This window comes from Pimephales promelas, chromosome 7 (genome assembly GCF_988280905.1).
Source record: "Pimephales promelas chromosome 7, fPimPro1.hap1.1, whole genome shotgun sequence".
Classification (NCBI taxonomy): Eukaryota; Metazoa; Chordata; class Actinopteri; order Cypriniformes; family Leuciscidae; genus Pimephales; species Pimephales promelas.
Window position 1 is genome coordinate 8,838,629 of NC_142775.1, and position 21,858 is coordinate 8,860,486.

Consider the following 21,858-nt stretch of genomic DNA (forward strand, 5'->3'; position numbering starts at 1 on the left):
TAAAAGGTTTTTTTTTTTTTTTCAAATGTGTGTGTAAAGGAAAACAAATCATACAATGGGACACTTAATTGTATTTTCTGAGAGCGCCAGTTTTGACGATGAGAAGTGTGACCTCGGAAGTTGAACTTGCATAGGAGAGAAAAAGAGAAGAAAAATAGAAGCAACGCAGTTTTTTTCTCTCCCGCGATTGGCGAGTGAAGTTCGTCGTTCTGAAAAGGCTAACGGCAGTCAAAGCTCAGGAACAATTTTGAGTTTTGTGTGAACTGGAAAAAGTGTCACGCATGAGTTTTCAGCTGATTTGAAAGAAGAAAAAAAAAGATTGCGGGAGAGTTCAGTGAGAGACTGGGCACTTCAGTTTCTCGTGAGTGAAAGAGATGGAGGAGGAGATCTAACACGAGGGTCCCATATGAGAGAATCTGTGTTTTCTACTATCACGTTGATTATATATATATATATATTTTTTAGTTTAGTTTTAGATGGTGAAATCCAGAAGAATATATAGCCGTGTTTATTTTCTCAAGTTCAGTGAGTGTTACAGTAACTAATTAACCGTTAACTAATTCTGTTGACATCCGGAAGAATATACCCGTGTTTATTTGGTTAATTTTGGATAAAAGTATCGCAGTGGTTTATGGAGTTTGGAGTTCGAGTCAAGTGCATGTTTTTTGTTTTTGTTTGTTTTGTCTTTAACACTGAGAGATCATCGAAATCGGGAGGTCTGTGTTGATTTTCGCGGATCCTTTCTACCAGTTTGAGGAGGAAGGAGTTCATCAACATCCACTCAACATCGTTGTGGGTTGCGTCACGGATGCTGTTAGTCTTCTCGTTGGGGAGTGAAGATTGTGGATGACTACTCAACAAATGGAATCGTTGGTTTTCACTGATTCGTGAGTACACTTTTGCATCAAAGAGCTCCAACTAGTGCGCCATCTGTGTACTGAAAATCCCAGCTGGATAAATTTTGAGTAGTACATTGACATTTTTTTTTTTTTGTGGGTAATGGTGATGATTGGTATTCATTGTTGTGACTTTGTGAATTGAATTATTTGTTCATTCAAGGAGGGGGAAAACAAGACAAAAGAGTAAGAGAAATAAATGAGAGAAATAAATACACATTTATTAATCTGTTATAATGTGGTTGTTATTTTTTTTTTCTTTGTGGGATTTTCCATTGTCAAATCTAAAGAAACATAATCTGATACTATCAGGTGAAGATCTGAGATCTGGGTTATACAGTATGTTGATAGGGTAACTGAAGGGAAATGTGCCTCCACGGGGGTAGTGGATAAAATTAAGATCCTCTAGAAAGACTTTTACCTTGTGAGCCACAAGATTCTAACCGGGGCTACACGAGTCATTAAATCACGTTTAATTTTGACTTCTCTGTGCATGCTCTTCGAGGTGGACCAAGGGAGGACCCCCTATACCTGCATTATTTAACAGACAGACAACAACAGTTTGACCAAAAAATATCAAAATTGAAAATACTGTGGAAACAAAGACACCTACATCTTGGATGCCCTTGAAGCAAGCTAAAACATATCAAAAATTAATTTCAAAGTGAACTATCCCTTTAATGTGGCCTTTTTGAATTTAGGAATCTCTTTTTATGGGGGGAGGGGGGGGTGGTTAAATACAACATTAGAGTGAGTAAATTATGACTGAGTTTTCCTTTTTGGGGTAAACTACCCCTGACACTAATCCCTTTACCTAAAAGCTGTTATTCTACCTCTCACACATAACCAAAAGCCGCATCCTTTCTTGTAGCATTAGAAATGGGAAGTGATGCGCACAGTAGTGTCCTGCCACCACTCGGTCCCACTTTGCTCCCAGGCAGGTTAGCAGCGTCCATCTTTAAATGCTTCAGCTGTTCTGAACGGCCGGTACAACATTCACAAATTCAACGCTCTGCTTTCCACTCCATCGCCCCTGTCCCCTGTCACAGCATTGGCGTGCCAGCCCAGCTAACCCCAGGCTAACGGCTGTCTCCACTGATCCAAGCCTCCTCCTGCTGGGGGACCTGGGCCCTGGACCTGCTACACACACACGTCTTTTCATGCCACCACTAGAAAAATACAAACAAATCTGAAAAGCACAACAGCATGTCCATGTCATTTTTTTTTTTATTTAAAAAAAAAAAAACTGTGCCTTTGTTCCACAAAGAGCTGTTTTCCAATAGAAAGTCACGTCATTGCGAAATATGAAATGACCTTCTAAAATTAATAGGAATAGCTTCCTTCTTATATTTACCAGGGAAGTTGGTTGTGGGTATAGTTGTCTTTAGAAACCTCTCACCACCTCTAGCTGATGTTTGCTCATCTTTTGTAACAATGGAGCCTCAGTCGATGCCAGCAAGCAATTGAATTACCACAGATGAAAGCCCCTGAAAGTGTCATTTAAATACCAAACCCCAGTTTAAGTAATCGTCCATAAAGAGATCTTTAAGTGGAGTTTTAAGCAGCTCTCTAATGGTTGCTGCTGCCTTTTAGCGAGCCGCTGCCTCCCTCAGACTGGTGATTATGAGGCAGAGGTGAGGAGGTCTCACGTGTAGGTCAGTTTGCAGGTTCTACTCTCAGCTGCCAATCTCCGCTTTAGTGCCGGAGTAGTTTGAGTCTCGCTCCTTATCTTGTAAGCTGTCATCCACCAGGTGGTCTATGGGAAATTATGTTCACTAAACACTCATTCAGAACCTCTTATCCTCAATTTAATGCCTCATCCTAGATTTGAAACTCCCACACTTTGTCTAAGACCAATGTTAGTTGTGCAGATCTCTCTCTCTCTCTCTCTCTCTGTGTGTGTGTGTGTGTGTGTGTGTGTGTGTGTGTCAAGCTTTCTCAGGGAATGAGGTATTACAGTACTCAGTGTACTCTCTAAAACATTTCCAGATCACATTTAACCCAAAAATCAAAAGGGGGAGGGGAGGGAGAAAATAATTTGATTTTTCAAAAATAAAATGATCCCTGAATTTGGAACATATTTTTATTTTTTTTCAAAAAATCATTTCTTATTTATTTATTTAAGTTTTAGACCACAAATGGGTGAAATATGGCTAAGATGTGTTCTTGACAGGTTTCTTACAATTCCTCTGAATCTGATCACAGTATAATCACTGTTGTTACCCTTGTATTAAAGAATGAAAAATAAAAGATGTCATTTCTCTCACAAAGAATAATGTTATTATTTTCGGTTAGAGGATAGAGGACGTCGTGGTCTCTGGTTTAGCAGCAGAACCTTGCCTCTCCAGGCAGTGTTTAATGAAAACATTGACATGGACATTTTGGGTCCCTTTTACATTACACAGACACACTCATGCATGGCGCTGGTTGGATGTGGTATTATGTGAGAGGTCGGAGGTCGCAGAGGAGGGATGTGTTGTTAATTTCACAGGGTTAGGGAACTGTGGACTCACATGGAATACAGATCACTTAACACAGACCTGCCACGATGCACCGACTCTCTTTTTTGACCCCTCCCCCCAACTCCTTGTTTGTTAAGCACATATTTTAGGCCAGTGAACCAGAGTACATGTAGAAGTAAGCACAACGTCTGTGGGGAAAGGGGACCTGACACAGAAGCAAGAGAAGTGACATTAGTCCCTTAGATGCAAGTGCATGCGCCCCTGCTTGTTTGTGATTAGTTACATTTCTCAGTGACAGCATTGTCAGTATTAGCCACCTCTAATAGGCAATAGACCTTAGTCTATCAAATGATAGGTTTGAAAGAACTGAAAATAAGAATTGTAAAGAACTGTTTAGAACTGTAAAGAACTGAGAGCTATTGATAAATCTCCCCCTAAAAAGGCGTCTTACTTTTCTTAACCTAAATAAATTGTTCATCCAAAAATGTCTGTCATCATATAAAGTCCTTGCACACCGAGACCAAAATTTTCATATGCGTTTTTTTCTTTTCTTTTCGTATTATTCATTGAGTGGCTCTGAATTGTCAAAACACCTCTCAATGCTTGCTACGGATGCGGAAAAAACGAACCCAATCAAAAAAAAATATATATATATGACGGAAGAAAGTTCCGGAGGTAGTGTGTAAACGTGATTGGCACAACGTGAGGATGTATTTATTTTTAGCGTTTGAAAATTCTGGACGAGAATTTTGGACTCAATATGCAAGGACCTTTACTCATGTTTTCCTAAAATGCATATCTTTCTTTGGGTAAAACAAAATACATTTGAGGAACGTTTACACTGATCTTGCAGCCAAAATGTTATTCTTCCATTATATGGCACATGAACATTCTTCAGAATGACTTTTTTTTTTTAGTCTAAGAAGAAAGTAAAATGGATTTACATCACAAACAAGCCTCTCCTAATAGGTGCATATTGATTATAAGTTTGCTAATAGCTTCTCCTTTTTAATATGAAAACGTTTGTTAATCTGATTGTGATTATATTTTAAATTCCCTCATGCTGTTACCTGATACATGAAAATCCAAAAGCTTTTTGGTTTCCCAGATAAATAAATGACAGTCATACAGCTTCCCAGCTGTTAGTAAAGGAAAACCTTTTAGTCTCGCTGGGATAAATATCTCGCTCATCTATTCAAAAAGTAAAATTCCCCTCTTTGTGGGATTGTGCCTAAGCCCTTAATTCTTCAGATAAAGTAAATCAGGCTGCATACTTTTACTGTTTGAGCTTCAAAAGGGCTATCCACTGAAATCGAAGATGCCGTCTACCTTTTTAGATTAAACTGTGAGGAGATACAGAAATCATACGAAAGAACACAACGCTTGGCCTCCCATACTGCAGAGGAGGAATTATCTCACTCTTTGGTGAGTGCTGCTGCTCTGCACAAATATTTCAGTCATGGCTTTGAATGAAATCTTGCAGTCATTCATTTGAAATTCAACCGAAGGATTCAGTCAATATTTGCTCTAGAAATATGCAAGTCCCTGCGTGAGACTGCGATACAAAAATCTCTGAGATTGGAAACAGGGTGAGGGACCTCTCAGCTGCCATATTTTACATTTTGTTATTATTCATTTCTTTTGGCTTATGTATAGTCACCCCATCCATGACTCGTCTATTGTTTGTTACACTTCACAAGAGGCTTGTTGTGTATTCTTCCCCTCAGTTTTAATAAGCTGAACCAAATCATTTCTTTTTTCTACAGGCACCTTCATCTTTGCAAATAAACGGTGACTTTATTCCCGTGAAATCCTCAGATGACACAGATCTTTCTTTTGCATAAAGCATGAAGAACGGCCCTAATATGGTTGGCATTCATCTCCTTAAGTGGACATTTGCATGACTCCTGGAAAGAAAGCGAGAAAAGGAAAATGAAAGAAAGACCCAAGGAAATGAGCGTAAGGAGTGACCAGTCTCCTGTGGAGACACTAAAGGTTTGGGATGACATATGACAGATGTGACAGTGCTGGAGGGGGGAGGAGCAGTGGAAGCATGGGGGCTAGTCTGGTTTGGGAAGGGGGTGGGGGTTGATATTAGGCCGATGGGGGTGGTGGGATGGGCCTAGCTGCATCTTTGGTCCAATTATGGCACGTGGATTGCTGTCAACCCCGACTGCACCCCAAGTACGGACAATATTGATCTAATGTCAGACAGACCAGCCAGCTGCCAGGACCCTCCAGTACCAATGAACCTTCAGGCCCCCCTCTACCCATTTCTCTCTGCCCTCTTAAACGGCCGCTGAAATCAGGTTAAGGCTGGCAGGTAGTGGTGTACATTGGAGGTCAGCATATATCTCTGTTAAATACTCAGACTGCTGGATGAGGCTGACTTGAGAGTGATACAGGCCACGTTACAGTCTGTATGTGTCCATCTGTGAGAAACAGAGAAATTTTGTGTGTGTGTGTGTGTGTCTGTTTATGTGCACCTCTTCCCCTGTGCGTGCACAGGAGTGGTTGATTCTAGATGATGAAAAGGCCATTGCAATTAGTCTTTTCTGGTTAGCTGTGCTGGGGTGGCGCCTCAACGTTTGAATGTGTGGCAGCTGCCGATAACTTCAGCTTCCAGAGAACAGACAATTATACCCACGTGGATCGAGACTGCATCCGTCAGCTCCACAGACCTTTGGAACAACCACAGCCAAAAGTCCCAGAAGTTCAATGAGAAGCACAGAAGCTCCACTGTTTAACATCAGTTAATCAAGCAACATTTACACACAGCACATTTACATTTTGATTTAGTTAAATTAGTTAGTCGTATATCTTACTTACCTTATGTAAAATACAATGTTAGAATGGTTCAGGGGGAGGGTCGGTATAAGTTACCAAACAAATATTTTTCAAACACACAAATTATAATGTTATCATGCAATGACGTGTGCAAGCAATCTAATGCATGTAATATAACATGTAAGAGTGAAAGTCTATATAGGGCATGACTTAATTTTACCATTAATTTTATTAGGGGAGGAATTGACAAATAAGCTCGGGGACATAAGCTAAAAAAGGAAAATCTTACACAATAAGAAAAGGAACATGCTTTTAGTAAGTAAATAGGTGAAATTTGATTTAAAATTTTCTTTAAAACACAAATGATCCAGTGCTGCCATTGCTCTCAGGGAATTTCAATTGAAACAAAACCTTAAAGGGATAGTTCACCCAAAAATGAAAATTCTGTCAAACTCACCCTCATGATGTTCCAACCCCGTAAGACTTTCGTTTTTCTTCGGAACACAAATTAAGATATTTTTAATTAAATCTGAGAGCTAGATCACTCCTTTATAGGCTTCTAAGGGATTGAAACTTGCTGGCCCAAAAAAGTTATTAAAGCCATTGTTAAAATTCTCTGTGGGCCTCGAGTGAGTTCACGTAGTGTAACTGCGCAACGGTTTTGTGACGCACGTCACACATAGGCTCACTATTGGCCGACGCTGGTCATGTGTGTGATGCTTGTGACGTACAACACAGAAGCGCTGCGCTGCACTCTTTTATAATGCAGAGACAGAATTAAGAAGTGTTCTTCTAATTAACTCAGAGCACTCTTCAGGAATGTCTACCTTGTATTGCACTGTAGTTGCTACTGTATTGCAAGTAACATCTCCGGTTACAACTAGTGTTATTCACTATTCTTAATGACAATTAAAAATTATTCATGCCACAATGCATTCTGGGAGACATGGACAAGGTTTCTAATATGGAAGTTCATGCATTGCAGTATGAATAGTTTTTTTAACGGTCACCATTGTTGAGATTCATATGCTGATTCTTGATATCTGTGTTAGTTTTGGAAATGAATTACATTTTCTGTAAAACCCTTCATACTATCTGATAGTCATAACATTGCTAGTTCTTATGTTGTAGAAACTATTTTCAAATACTACTAATAATATAATCATAGATTAGACTCTGAATGAGATCAGTGAACTCATTAAGTGATGATTGTCATCATCAAACCTTGACCATCATCACCGATTATACTTGTCCTTGACTTTTGTGCCATAACAAATGTTTTATAAACACTAAATTATAGCAGACAAAGAAAAACGTGTACTCAAACGTCAAGGGTCAAGAGCCCAACTAAAGCAAATGCTGATCTCCATCATGGTGACTTTAAAAATTGTATATCTTATGTTTCTCTTTCCTTCATTGATTCTGCTTGTTAACAGCAGGTGTTCATTAATTGATGATTAATTAACTTGATTATGCACTTATTATTCAATTATCATTCTGGGATCTAGAAATATTCTATAACTCATTCAGTTTGAGTTCTGTTTCAGTCATTCAAGCCACTTCAAGTTTCAGTATTATTTGAGTGCAGTGAACTCAATTTAATTGAGTAAATATTACTGTTAGAATATACTAACGGCCAGAGGTATAAATGACACAGTCCAGTGTGGTTTTAATTCCAAAAGGTGCACAAAAAAATATCAATATCCAACAGGAATAGGGTAGTCTTAGAAAAAAACGATTATCAAAAATTATAATACCAAAGAAAATAAATCAAAATTATTTTACATACACAAATGTAAGTTGGCTATGCCAATGTACAGGCCCACTGCCTATTCATACTACTGTTCACATTACAAACGAGCTTTAACCTCTCCACACCCACCTTCTCCCCTAAAATGGCTGCCTGTTTTTTAAACCTAAGCTCCTCCTATTTTGGGGAAATGCCATTTTAGGGACAAACATATAAAGTACAAAGAGGTGACAAGACAGAAACAAACAAACTGTCATAACATTTAAACTCTAAATCCTAAATCATTTATATCCAGTACAATTTAAAGGGCTCACAACAATAAAGACAAGACATATAAGAAGAAAACTTACATACTGGGTTCCCTCCCTCCCCCATGAGGTCAGAATCAGATGGAGTAATCTTCCATAAGCAAATGCTAGTTTAAAAATGGCTACTTTTCTTGTGTACTGGTTTGGCAAATGAGGGGCGTACCGGAAGTTCCCTTTCGTAGTCACTCCGAGTTACGTCGGATGATGAGAATGGGGATTCGCCTAGAAAGCCAATCATCTTTGAGTATTGTAAAACGTGCCAATGGTGATGAAATGCCATGGGTCTGCAGAATTTGCAGAGCATATCTCCGCCCCACTGCGTGGGTATTTAAGGAGAATGCGGACTCAAAGGCAGTTATGTTTTCGCTTATGAGCCAAGAGGATCTCTTCACTCCACAAGCCAAAATCCTGAGTTATATAACTCTCCGGTGTTGATGTGACCCAGCGAGTCTCACATTGCCTGCGATCTGGTCTGATCTCAGCCTGCTCGCCGCCGAGGGTGCCCTCCTGCAGCTCCCGCCCCTCCCGCATGGCCCCAGCAGGAGCCTTCACCCAGGCCATGTCGTGGAGGAAGCCGCAGGAAGGCGCCACAGCCCTCTCCAGCCCTGCACCCCGCTAAACGCCAGGCTAAGCGGTGCTCCTGAGATGGGCTGCTCAGTGATGGCATCAGTTTTTTTCCACAGGAGGCGGTAGCAGGCCCCCTCCTTCCCCCGGTGGAGGGCTGGCGGAGAATCTTTTGTTCTCCACTTCCCGCTGCTTACCAACGGGTGGGCAGTGCGCGACGCTCCCGGGACTCACCGCTCTCGTACCCCTCTGTCTCTGAGGGCGCGGATGATAAGGTGTGCCGTCTCTGGACCTCTCACCACTCTCGTCCCCCTCTATCGCCAGACCCCTGGCAGAGCAGACCCCCATGAAATGCTGGTCCTTCCCTGGTCTCCTGAGCATGACTGTGCCCACGCACAGGGCTGCTGTGCCACTCTTGCCTGGGCCAGTCAGTCCGCTTCGGTGCCGCTCCGGATGATTCTGCTGGATCAGTTTTTGGGGGCTTGGTTAATGCTCCCCAACCTGTCCCGCTGGGTTGCCCGAACTATCAGGCTTGGCTATGCGATTCAGTTCACACGGTCTCCTCCCCACTTCAGGGGAGTCCACTTTACGATGGTCGGTAGCAATGCCCCGATCACGAGAGCCGAGGTTGCTACCCTGCTGGCGAAGGGTGCAATCGAGACTGTCCCTCCAGCCAAGATGAAGTCAGGGTTTTACAGCCGCACCGCACACTTTACAGGCTGTCGTTCAAGATGATCACGGCCACAGGATTGGTTTGCAGCGATAGACCTGAAGGACGCCTACATTCATGTCTCCATTTTACCTCGACACTGACCGTTTCTTCGGTTTGCTTTCAAGGGGCAGGCATATCAGTACGTGGTTCTCCCGTTCGGGCTAGCTCTATCTCCTTGCGTCTTCACGAAGATTGTCGAGGCAGCCCTTGTTCCCCTACACAAAAAAGGGGTTCGCATCCTGAGTTATCTCGACGACTGGCTAATACTAGCTCACTCTCGGGATCAGGTTTGTGAACACAGAGACCTAGTGCTTCGGCACCTAGCCCACCTGGACCTTCGGGTCAACTGGGAGAAGAGCAAACTTTGCCCCGTGCAGAGGATCTCTTTTCTCTGTATGGAGATTGACTCAGTTGCCATGTCTGCGCAGCTTACGACCGAGCGTACACACTCATTGATAACTTGTCTTCGACAGTTCGAGGGCAAAAGTGTGTTCCCACAGAAATGATTTCAAAATGATTTTCTCCATGGGCATATGGCTTCTGCAGCCACGTCAACGCCACTCGGATTGCTTCATACGAGACTGCTTCAGATGTGGCTTCGTGATCGAGTCCCGAGGTGGGCATGGCATCGTGGTACGCTCCGAGTCCCAGTGACTCAGACGTGTCGTCAGACCTTCACCCCATGGCGGAACCTCAGCTTTCTACGGGCCGGAGTTCCCCATGAACGAGTTTCCAGGGATGTTGTTGTCTCCACAGATGCCTCTGCCACGGGCTGAGGCACCATGTGCAATGGACAGGACCCCAGCGTCGCTTGCATGTCAATTACCTTGAGTTGCTGGCAGTACGCCTTGCCCTGCACCATCTCAACACATTGCTCAAGGCTCAACACGTACTAGTTCATTGAGACAATACCGCGACAGTAGCGTACATCAACCATCAAGGTTGTCTACGCTCTCGCCGTATGTCGCAACTCGCACGCCACCTCCTCTTATGGAGTCAGAAGCACCTGAGGTCCTTTCGTGCTATTTACTACATTCCGGGAGATCGTAACTTTGCAGCCGATGAGCTGTCACAGTTCCGGCCCATCTCCGGCGAATGGCGACTCCATCCCCAGACGGTCCAGCTGATTTGGGACCAGTTCGGAGACGCACAGGTAGATCTGTTTGCCTCCCATGACTCATCCCATTGTGCCCTTTATTACTCCCTGACCGAGGGCACACTCGGCATGGATGCACTGGCGCACAGCTGGCCGCGGGGCCTACGTATGCGTTTTTCCCCAGTGCAAGATCAAGGAGGACGAGGAGCAGGCCATTCTGGTTGCGCACTACTGGCCCTGGTTCTCTGAACTGATACTCCTTGCGACAGGAGACCTTGGCCAATTCCTCTGAAATAGGACCTCCTTTCTCTGATACGGGGCACCCTCGTCCTGATCTTTGGAGGCTCCACATGTGGCTCCTGGATGGGACGAGGCAGGTTTGAGTACCCTGCCACCTGTGGTGGCGGCTACCATCATTTCCGCTAGAGCATCGTCCACGAGACAGGCCTATGTGTTGAAGTGGAACCTCTTCATCAACTGGTGCTCTTCTCACCGAGAAGATCCCAAGAGATGCTCGATCAGTGTCGTGCTTTCCTTCTTGCAAGATGGGTTGGAGCGAAGGCTGTCTCCCTCCACCCTGAAGGTGTATGTGGCCGCTATTGCTGCATATCACAAAGCAGTTGAAGGTAAGTCTCTGGGGAAGCACGACCTGATGGTCAGGTTCCTGAGAGGAGAGAGGAAGCTGAATCCTCCTTGCCCTCCTCTCTTTCCCTCTTGGGACCTCTCAGTGGTTTTAAATGCCCTGCAGAGGGCTCCCTTTGAGCCTCTGGAATCAGTTGAGCTTAATGGCCTGTCAATGAAGACAGCGCTCCTGGTTGCACTGCATCAAGAGGGTAGGGGACCTGCATGCATTCTCCATTGACGAAGCGTGTCTGGAATTTGGGCCGGGTCACTCTCAAGTGATCCCGAGACCCCGGCCTGGATATGTGCCCAAGGTTCCTACCACTCCCTTCCAGGACCAGGTAGTAAACCTGCAAGTGATGTCCTTGGAGGAGGCAGACCCAGCCTTGGCACTGTTCTGTCCAGTACGCGCCTCCGTGCTTAGGTAGACATAATGCTGTGTTTCAGGACCTCAGACCAGCTCTTTGTCTGTTATGGTGGGAGACTGAAGGGACAGGCTCTCTCAAAGCAGAGTTTGTCTCACTGGATAGTGGAAGCCATTGCTTTGGCTTACCAACAGCAAGGCCAACCATGCCCCGTTGGTGTGACAGCACACTCCACCCGGAGTGTGGCTTCCTTTTAGGCTCTAGCACATGGCTCACCTCACTGGCAGACATCTGCCAAGCTGCAGGCTGGGCGACACCTAACACATTTTCCAGATTCTATAATCTCCGAGTGGAGCCTGTGTCCTCTCATGTACTCTCTTCAACCAGCTAAGTACTGGACCCGCTCAGGTGTCTTTGCTTGCTCGCCCTTCATACGTGTGATATATTCCTCAGTTGAGTCTTCCTCTCTGAAGCCCTGAGTTCCTCCAGCACTGTTGACGCTGGCGCCAGTGTCTTTTGCCTGTGCATTAGCTAGGTGCCTCCGTGTGCATGGTTCCTCCCCTGAGTAATCCCTACATGTGTATGTTCACTGTAAGCCTCCTTAAGCATGTGTCGTTTCCTCAGTCAAGTCAAGTTAAGTCACATTTATTTATATAGCGCTTTTTACAATACAGATTGTATCAAAGCAGCTTCACAGTGATAACATGAAAGTAATACAACACAGATCAATAATATTGTTGAATATTAAATGTCCCTAACTAAGCAAGCCAATAGCAAGGCAACAGTGGCAAGGAACCAAAACTCCATCAGGTAATTGAATGGAGAAAAAAACCTTGGGAGAACCCAGGCTCAGTAGGGGGGCAGTTCTCTTCTGGCCAACGAAGGAACAGTGATTACAAAACAAATTGGATCGAAACATTAAGAGAATTGTCCATTTCCATCTGTTTGGAAGTTGAAGTAATCACGCCAGTTTGGAGACGAGATGTTGAGGATCAGTGCCGATTGCTGTCGTGTCGATGAGGCCGGCAATTAAGGATGAGCCAGGATGGGTCCAGGCGCATGGTCCACCATAGAGGGTCCCTTGGGATAAACAGAGAAACTGATATTAGCACTGACGCCATCCTTCTTTTGATGTGCCAAGTGCATCAGGATTTACGAGTCATGTTCCCAGTTCCGGCTGATCTAAGCTATGCAGCCTAATTTGAATTTAGGAAGTCTATAGTGTGTTATGTGTATGCTAGGCCAAAGAGATGTGTTTTTAGTCTAGATTTGAAATGACAGATTGTGTCTGCTTCCCGGACAATGTTTGGAAGATTGTTCCAGAGTTTTGGTGCTAAATAGGAAAAGGATCTTGATATTGATATTCTAGGTATTATCAACTGGCTGGAGTTTTGAGATCGCAATAGACGTGAAGGAGTTTAATGCGTTAAGAGCTCGCTCAAGTACTGAGAAACCATGTAGTGCTTTATAAGTAATCAGCAATATTTTAAAATTTATACAATGTTTAATAGGCAACCAATGCAGGGTTGACAGAACCGGGCTAATATGGTCATACTTCCTGGTTCTGGTAAGAACTCGAGCGGCTGCGTTTTGGAATATCTGAAGTTTGTTTATTAAGCGTGCAGGGCAACCACCCAGTAGAGCATTACAATAATCGGTAACACTTTAGAATACGGTTCCTTCGTTAATGAATAACTACACAAGAACCAATGAGTAACACAATATTAACAATCTAGTAACTATTATTAACTAACAAGAAACTCTGATTAACGAACTAGTAAGTAATAGCGCACAGATGAAAGTGGTAGTTCACTATTAACTAATCAATAACTTCTATTTTATCGAGTAACACTAATAGAGAGATACAACCACGATCAGGCGATAAGAGCAGATCATTTGTGACTCTAATGAGAGCTGTCTCTGTAATATGATGTGGTCTAAATCCTGAAAGTCCTCGCAGATATCATTTCTTTCAAGAAAGGAACACAGTTGTGAGGATACTGCTTTTTCCAGTATCTTTGACAGAAGAGGCAGGTTCGAGATTGGCCTGTAATTAACTAATTCTGTAGGATCAAGCTGCGTTTTTTAACAAGCGGTATTATCGTAGCTTTTATCAAAAGTTTTTGGTACGTATCCTAGCGACAAAGACGAATTAATGATTTTAAGAAGAGGATCTATGACCTCTGGAAGCATCTCTTTCAGTAGTTTAGTCAGTATAGGGTCTAGCATACAAGTTGTTGATTTAGATTGCAAAATTAGCTTGCAAAATTCTTCCTCTCCTATAGCAGCAAATGAAACAAATCTTTCCTCAGGGAGACAACAATGCACACCCTTTAGTTGACAGTTGCGTAGTTATAATTTTGTCCAATATATATATATATATATATATATATATATATATACACACAATATAATATATAATTTTGTGCAAATTCTTTGATAAAATCTTTATGGTGCCCTGGTGGCCTGTATACAGTAGCCAGCAGAATTATGTGATTTATCATTTACACTATATATTTTTACACTAAGCACCAATACTTCAAAAGATTTATATTTAAAACTAGATTTCTGAGTGGTTTTGAGGATATTACGATAAATTACAGCAACACCTCCCCCTTTGCCTTTCAGACGAGGTTCATGTTTATAACTGTAATCTTGCGGGGTGGACTCATTTAAAGTTATGTAATCGTTTGTTTTTAGCCAGGTCAATCCCTTCAAAATAAAAGTCTTAAGTCATAGTCAGTCTGTGACAATTACTAGTTTTTACATTGTATTGTAACCCTCATTTCCTGAGTTGGGAATGAGATGCTTCATCGATACTCAATGCTTTGGAGAATGCCTTCGGCATGATGCGAGTGAAGTCTATAACACCTGGGGAGACTAGGCTTTCGCAACTCGTGACGTTGCATGTGACGGTGATCCAGAACGTATAAAAGGACATCGGAACAAAGCCACGTCAGCTTTTGAAGGGTTGAATCAAGTCATTCTCAGGAGCTTGAAAAGTGTGGCCGAGGGATGCAGCGTCTCCGTGATACGCAAATTGGTCAAAACTGTGATGTGATGTGGATGCTTATTGCAAACTACTGGCCTGGCATGATTACAGTGTTCACATAGCCACAATAGGGTATTATCACGCTTCCGTGTTTCATGGGCGGGATTTGTCAACTTTGTGCATGTCCACTTCCGACGCAGTTCAACAATGGCTGAGACGAAGGCTATATATGTCACTGCTCTGTTCCACTTTGTAAATCTAACCAACAACACCAACCCTACGTAAGTTTTCATGGATTCCTGGCTGAATTGAGTATAAGGAAGAACTGGATTAAAACTTTAAAATAAAACAAGGTAGCACGTTTGTTTGCAGCCGGCACTTTAGTGAATCAGACTAATTTACTAGGGATGCCGTATAAATAAACTTAGTGTAGTCCTTCATCAGTTCGCCAGCGAGATCTGTGATTCTACGGAAGTGGCAGTGCACAAAGATCACTGAATCCGGAAGTCCTACGTATCAGCGTGATAATCCCCTTTTGTTGTAACGGGCATGCTGGAGCAAAGGAAGGCAGGCAGAGGCTCTAAATCTTTAAAAAAAAGAAATAAATAATAGTAACAATAATAAAGATAAGACCAAAACAAGAAAGCAGGAAACAGGGACATCGGATGAAAATATTACCCAAATTGCAAACAAAACAAGAAAAAACAAAAGAGCTTGGCTGGAAAACAAGACACAATTTAACAACAACAATACACAAACAATATAAGCTACAAGGGTAAAACTACAGGGAGACTACAAAATGGCACAAGGAAACAGACACATGGGAACAATAATAGGATAGTCAAAATAATAATAAAAAAACTACAATGGGATTAAAAAATGGCACAAGAAAACAGGAACTGAAACAAATACAAAAATATCATAACTACAAAAAACAAACAAACATAACCAAATACAAACATAAAGATCATACCAAAAAACAGACAGAAATTATAACATTGCCCCACATCTAAAAAGCGGTTTGTAGAAGCTCACAACCTCAAGGTAAGCAAGGTAAGGTTGAATTATTTGTCAAGGTTTCTGATTAGTTGTCATTTTGTTTAGGTGTATGTCATTAATTATCCCCATTTGCTTGTATATTTAAGTCCTCTGTGTTTATCTATTTGCTGTCGGGTCTTGTCTTTGATATACGTGTTCTAAGACTCTTTGTGTGATTTATCTTCCTGTGGATTTATTAAAGATAACCTTTGCCTTCATCATCATGTTCGTGAAGTTCGTTTAAGTGAAACTTGAACTTGAAATTTGAATGCCCTCTGTTGTAAGACCAAAATAAAATATAACAAAATACAAACAAAAGCAGGCCTGTTCCTCTCTCAGTTATCCCCGTCGTCGCTCCCCCTTTATGCTTCTGCTCCTCCGTGAGAGATGTGAGACCGGTGTGCTTCACAGGTGCTGCGTATTAGCAATCGCACCACCGGCCTCACAACATTTTCTCACATCCCTCGGCCGTCCTGTTTGCCACATACGCCCATCAGGCCGGGGGGTACACCTGATATTTTGATTACTAGCGTGTTGTTTCTCACATCCCTCGGCCGTCCTGTTCGCCACAGTATTGTTTGATTGTTTCGTCAAGTGTAATTTGGTTTTTGAATTTTTAAAGGGGTGGTTGATTGCTGTTTCACTTTTTTTCATTTTAAATACTGTGTAATGTTGCTGTTGGTGCATGAACATTATCTGCAAAGTTAGCAGTTAAAGTTATCATCACAGTTATCACATCATCTTTTAAAAATCGGGAAGTTTAATGCCTAAAAAAACGACTCGACTGGGACTACAGCTGGGTTTTAGACGTCACTAACCCATACATTTACATCAACCCCTCCGTATATGCAGGAAAGGGCATGACCATATTTCTGTGGCTTGTCGAGTGTGTTATGTTCACCAGCTGCCAGGTCTTCGGTGTTTGGGCTTACCATGGACGCTGCCCACATGGAAAAAACCTATATAAACATATATGTTTTAATATAGGTTTTGATATATGTTTTTAATATATGTGACATATATAAAATTGGCCGTTTTCCTATATTATATGTACATATATGCACATATATGTACATATATACGTGCATATATGTACACATATATACGCACCTATATAGGTACATGTATGCACACATATATGTACACATATAGGTGCATATATGAACATGTATGCACGCATATATGTACACATATAGGTGCATATATTTGTGCATATATGAACCTATATATGTACATGTATGTACGCATATATGTGCACATATAGGTGCATTTATACATGCACCCACATGTTTACCTATATTAGAATAATTATTAAAATCCATAGCTACTAGGCAACATAAATAATAGTCCAAAATGTATGCATTTAGATTATTTATTTACTTAAGATCAAATAGTACAAAAACAAAAATAAGACAAAAAAACTGGATAGAAAAAAAATCTTTTTGATCTTCTCAGCTCCATGAGCTTTGAATTGATAGACGTGCCCACCTCCCCTCGGCTGGCTGACGGACACTTCTTCAATGTAGCATCTAGAGAAGATTAAAATAATAAGACACTATAATAATAATAATAATAAGAAGAAGAAGAAGAAGAAGAAGAAGAATATAGTACTTCATCAGGAACCCAAAGTGCTTACAGTACAGATGTGATCGGACACATATTTTTTGATAAAAGGTTGATCATTTTAAAAAATGCGTCATGTAAACATGTCAATTGGAAGATTCTGAAGATTCTGAAAAATCTGAAACGTGGCTTAAGAAAAGGAAAGTTAGGATCAAGAACTGAGCAAGCGATGAATTAGTATTATAGGTTCCAAGTAGATATAGTAACAATAATCCCTTATACAGTCTCAATTGATGCCTAATAAACATTGATACAAGTAGGCTATGGTTAAAGTGGTGAACTTATAAAATCCTAATGCGTTGAGAAGGGAAAACAAAACTTTTATACATTTACTCACCAATAATGATGCCTTTTTAATTTGGTCAAGGGCGACCAGCTGCTCCCCATCCCCTCTGGTTGGCTTCCCACCTTAAAATTTGAAAGTAAAATTTCAAAATTATTATAAAAGGGGGTTAAAATGAAGCTTGTGAAAGCAATACTTTTTTATATACACATCACATTTTCTTGAGGTGCAAGGAAATACAAAAATGGCAAGTAAAAAAGCGATGGTATGCCCGCACACAAACATAATTTATTCCACAGAATATTAATTGTTTTTTACGGACAGAAGAGATTAGGAGAATGTTTTGTACCATTCAGGTTGTTTTTCAGCAAAGTCTCCAGATCAAATGTGCCCAGCAGCAGATTCCACATGGCAGTAGCAGAGGTGGCAAGGAGGGCTGCTTTCCACACTTCTGCCTGGCAAAACACCCCAGAGCCCTTTATAACTTCAATCTGAAAAATAATTTATTCATTTATTGGCATTGTTTCATATTGATTCTTATGCTTAGCTTCCCAATAGTTTATATGTTTTTATGTATGAATGCAGATTATTGATAAAGAAACAAAATAATAATATTACACAAAATAATAATATGAAACAAATTAATAATTGCCCTAAATGTTCTTAAAGGAGAGGAGGAGGAGGATAGGGTGTCGGGGTGGGGATGGGGATATTTATTACTGTCACCGTCCCACAGGTGGGACGTTTGCCACTATATTTTTAAAACAATAATATCTTAGTAAATACCTTAAATAATATTGACAAACTATATATCATTTGAAAGCTTACAATCTCTAGTTTCCATATTTGGTGACTGATTTTCAAAATATATTACAGAGGAGCCATAATTTATCAATATAAAACAAGAATATTTTCATACTCATAAGGCGTGTTCAGACCTTTATTTTAAAATAGCAGTAAACATGAAAAATCATGAAAAAATGGTAGATACCTCAGTTTGTTTTCATGCCAAAAGTTCAAAAGATAGAATCCATTCAATTATTTTGGAAAAAAAAGGTCTGAAAAGTTTGAAATATCAAGAAAAAAATAATAAATTCACCATTTGTGACGTGGCATGCAGCTAGCTATGACTTACATGCGTGTTCTTTGTATGTGTTTCTTAGAGGTTCAATTCATATCAAAATCTGCCAAACTTCCCATGCTACTTCTGAATAGGATCTCTACTTCAGAAATTGTATGAAAATTGTGAAAATAATGGTTCATATCACTCAAAACACGAATGGAAATGCAGGCGCCCTTATATGGGCAGTAATGGAGTCTGATTGTGCCCTAGTGAAAAAGTTTGGTACTGCGCTCAAACAAAATCTTACTGAAAGCTCATTTTTTGAGATATCAACCTAAAATTTGAAACACAACTTGTTCAGATTTTTGGCTTTGATCTTTCTGTCATTTTAGAGTAGCCCAGGTTTTGAAAATATATATTTTATGTAAAATATGAATAATTAATATTTTTACATTGTACATTTCCATAAACTCAAACTTCTATAACTTTTTTTCTGTTTCACTTTCTTAATTTATTTCACTTCTACAAAAATCTGCCAAATGTCTTCTTTAAAACAAGACCAATCATATGTCTATATTCCAAAGCATTCTTGAATTAAAACCATTTAAGTTCGAAATGTGCATTTTCATGTCTATTCAAAAAAGGGGGGTGACAGTTAACAGGTTAATAAATAAATAAAAATTCAAGGGGGTTACTCACCGGTTGCACTTTTCAAAAGAGGAGGAATCTAAATCCTCAACAGGACTCCTTCCAGTCTTGTTCATAGAAGAAAAATAAAAGTTATTCTCTTCAATAAATTAAAGTGCAAATAACTTAAATCAAATAATTAACACTATCAATCAGCCCAACATCACAAGTCTCTACAGCTCTGCTAGAGAAACAATTTTAAAAAGCAAAATCAGAGGAACTTACCTTTTTGAGCAATAATGGCGAGGTAACTTTTCATTTGAGGTAATTCTAGAAAGAGGTTATATAAAGAAAAAAAAAAACAATTACAATCACTTAATCAAAATAGTAATGCCCTAACGTTAATGTTTACTATTTGAAAGACATTTCCTGCAACTGTAAAGGCAAGCCCATTGATACGGCTCTTTCTTTCACCAATTTCGACCAAATTCAAACTCCACAGGTATTTTTTTTTTTCTGGAGCCGATTGCCTTCTTGAGCCGTTGGCAGAGAAGTATCATTTATTCTCATGACGTTATGTTCTCTAGGCCATGACTTTTGATAACCCTTTACGAATTCCTCCAGAAAGAAACAAATAAATACGTTACACGTTAATTCTAAATTGAATCTTATCAACGGCTAAGTTATTTTAGCACCCACAGTATCGTTACGTTACCTCACCAGCTAACAACATAGGAAGTCTATGGGCTGAAACAGGTGTGTTTGGCAAAAAATAAATGCTAAGTTTATACTTCTCTGCCACCGCAATTTCCACCCTGCAAATAAATATAAAATTAGGAATACTTACGATTGGTGATAAGTAGGACTTAGAGGATCTCCAATGCTGAAATCGCAATTTTTACTCGCAGCCGTTATCTTCCGGCGCGAAACTTGACTTCATCTCATCGGATACGGATAACGTCAAGCGTTAGGCGGGTGACGTCATCAACTTCGGGGCGCTGTAGCGGCCAATCGGCAGTGCAGCAGCATTCGAATTTATTAACCACTGTGAATTGCTCAGATAGATGGTGGGATGGTGGGATGATGATGATGATGATTATTTGAATGTACGTTCTATTCACTTTTTTTTTTTTTTTTTTTGACTGCAATGACCTTTCAGCCAGAAAAAAAAACTGCATTCAGACAATACAGAAAACATTGCAATTTGCATTGCATTTGGTGGATGTATCGGTGAATGTGTGGATGTGTATGGGAAAGTGACTTGAAATTGGAAAAAGGGCTTTTTGGTAAAATGAAAAAACAACAAACCCTTTTGTTATACATTTCCTTCTTTTCCACTAAGTCATTCTGATATGTATATAAATATTTATTTATTTATTTGAGCAATATAGTGACATATTATACACTCTAAAAATGCTTTGGGTCAAACATGGACAAACCCAAATGTTGGGTTAAAAATGCAATTAAAAAAAATGTAAAGTTGAAAAAGTGAAAGTGAAAGTTGAATTTGGGTTAAAATTTGAAATTACATTTTTAACCAAACATTTGGGTTTGTCCATATTTCACCCAAATTTGGGTTCAAACAACCCAGCATTGTTTAGAGTGGATGAGCTACAAATGACCAGATCCTGCCATGAGCTACAGTATAGGATACTCTTGTATATAGCACTTATGTGTGGATATAAAGAAGCAATGCAGGAGACCTACAGTATATGGCCTGTATATGCACATATATGCACCTAAAATTGCCTATATGTGTCATATATACACACATATGCAGCATATATCTTATCATATATGTGCATATATGCACCTAAAATTGCCTATATGTGTCATATATACACACATATGCAGCATATATATTATCATATATGTGCATATATGCTGTATATATGCAGCATATATGTGCATATAAACTGCATATAGGTTTCATATATGCGCATATATCCTCATATAGTTTCTTTCCATGTGGGTGTACTTCGTCAAAAATGGATACAATTTGTGTTTGATTATGTTCCTGTAAATGATGATTGTAATTTAGCTTTCTGTGCTGCACATTTACGTAAGACAGCTTCCAATCTCCACGAATTCAATGCCGGATTCAACAAGAAACTGTTACTAAAACATGAAGCAGTTCCAACTTTAAAACGAGAGGCAGCAGTTGTTGGGCCACAAACGTAAGTAGGCTAAATAGTCTATTTCAGACCTAATGTTTTAGTTTTATCGAATGCCAGCGCTGGCTTTATAGCCACTTAGTTATGCTATTTTGTGTCTATGACAAACGTGTTCAAACATTATGGACCTGAATTTTGTATATGTACTAATGTTGTAAATGTGTTTTTCATGTATAGCTATATACTTTATGGTGTTATTTTTCGATTTGATCAAGAACGTAAACCAATGCCAACACTGTTTGTAGTAGGCAGTTAGTTTGATGCTATTGTGTAAAACAAACGTGTATAAAGTTAAAAAATATAGGCAAATTACCATATTGAAACATTTTGTAAGAGCCGTGTTTAGGGAGGTTCTGCTTGACTCTCTTCATCGCTGCTTTCTGGGTCTGATTCTGGCTCATACTAATACTGCAGTATTGACACCATTATACATTTCACAGAACACACATGCAACTTTCGGTTGCACATGCAAAAGGTAATGGGCGTTAGAATCCGGA

General features: G+C 40.4%; 1 long non-coding RNA gene across 2 annotated transcripts; it reads right to left on the reverse strand.

Annotated features, from left to right (window-relative positions):
• Positions 1-16,949: 16,949 nt before the first annotated feature.
• LOC120494016 (uncharacterized) lies at positions 16,950-20,605 on the reverse strand. Of its 2 annotated transcripts, none has more exons than XR_016169248.1 (6): positions 20,035-20,605; positions 19,473-19,517; positions 19,260-19,315; positions 17,847-17,952; positions 17,552-17,622; positions 16,950-17,120 (listed from the first exon to the last, which is right to left on the reverse strand). It is a non-coding gene; the product is annotated as an uncharacterized LOC120494016 (long non-coding RNA). The 2 variants fall into 2 exon arrangements; XR_005625797.2 differs by having other exon boundaries at positions 17,847-17,988.
• Positions 20,606-21,858: the final 1,253 nt, after the last annotated feature.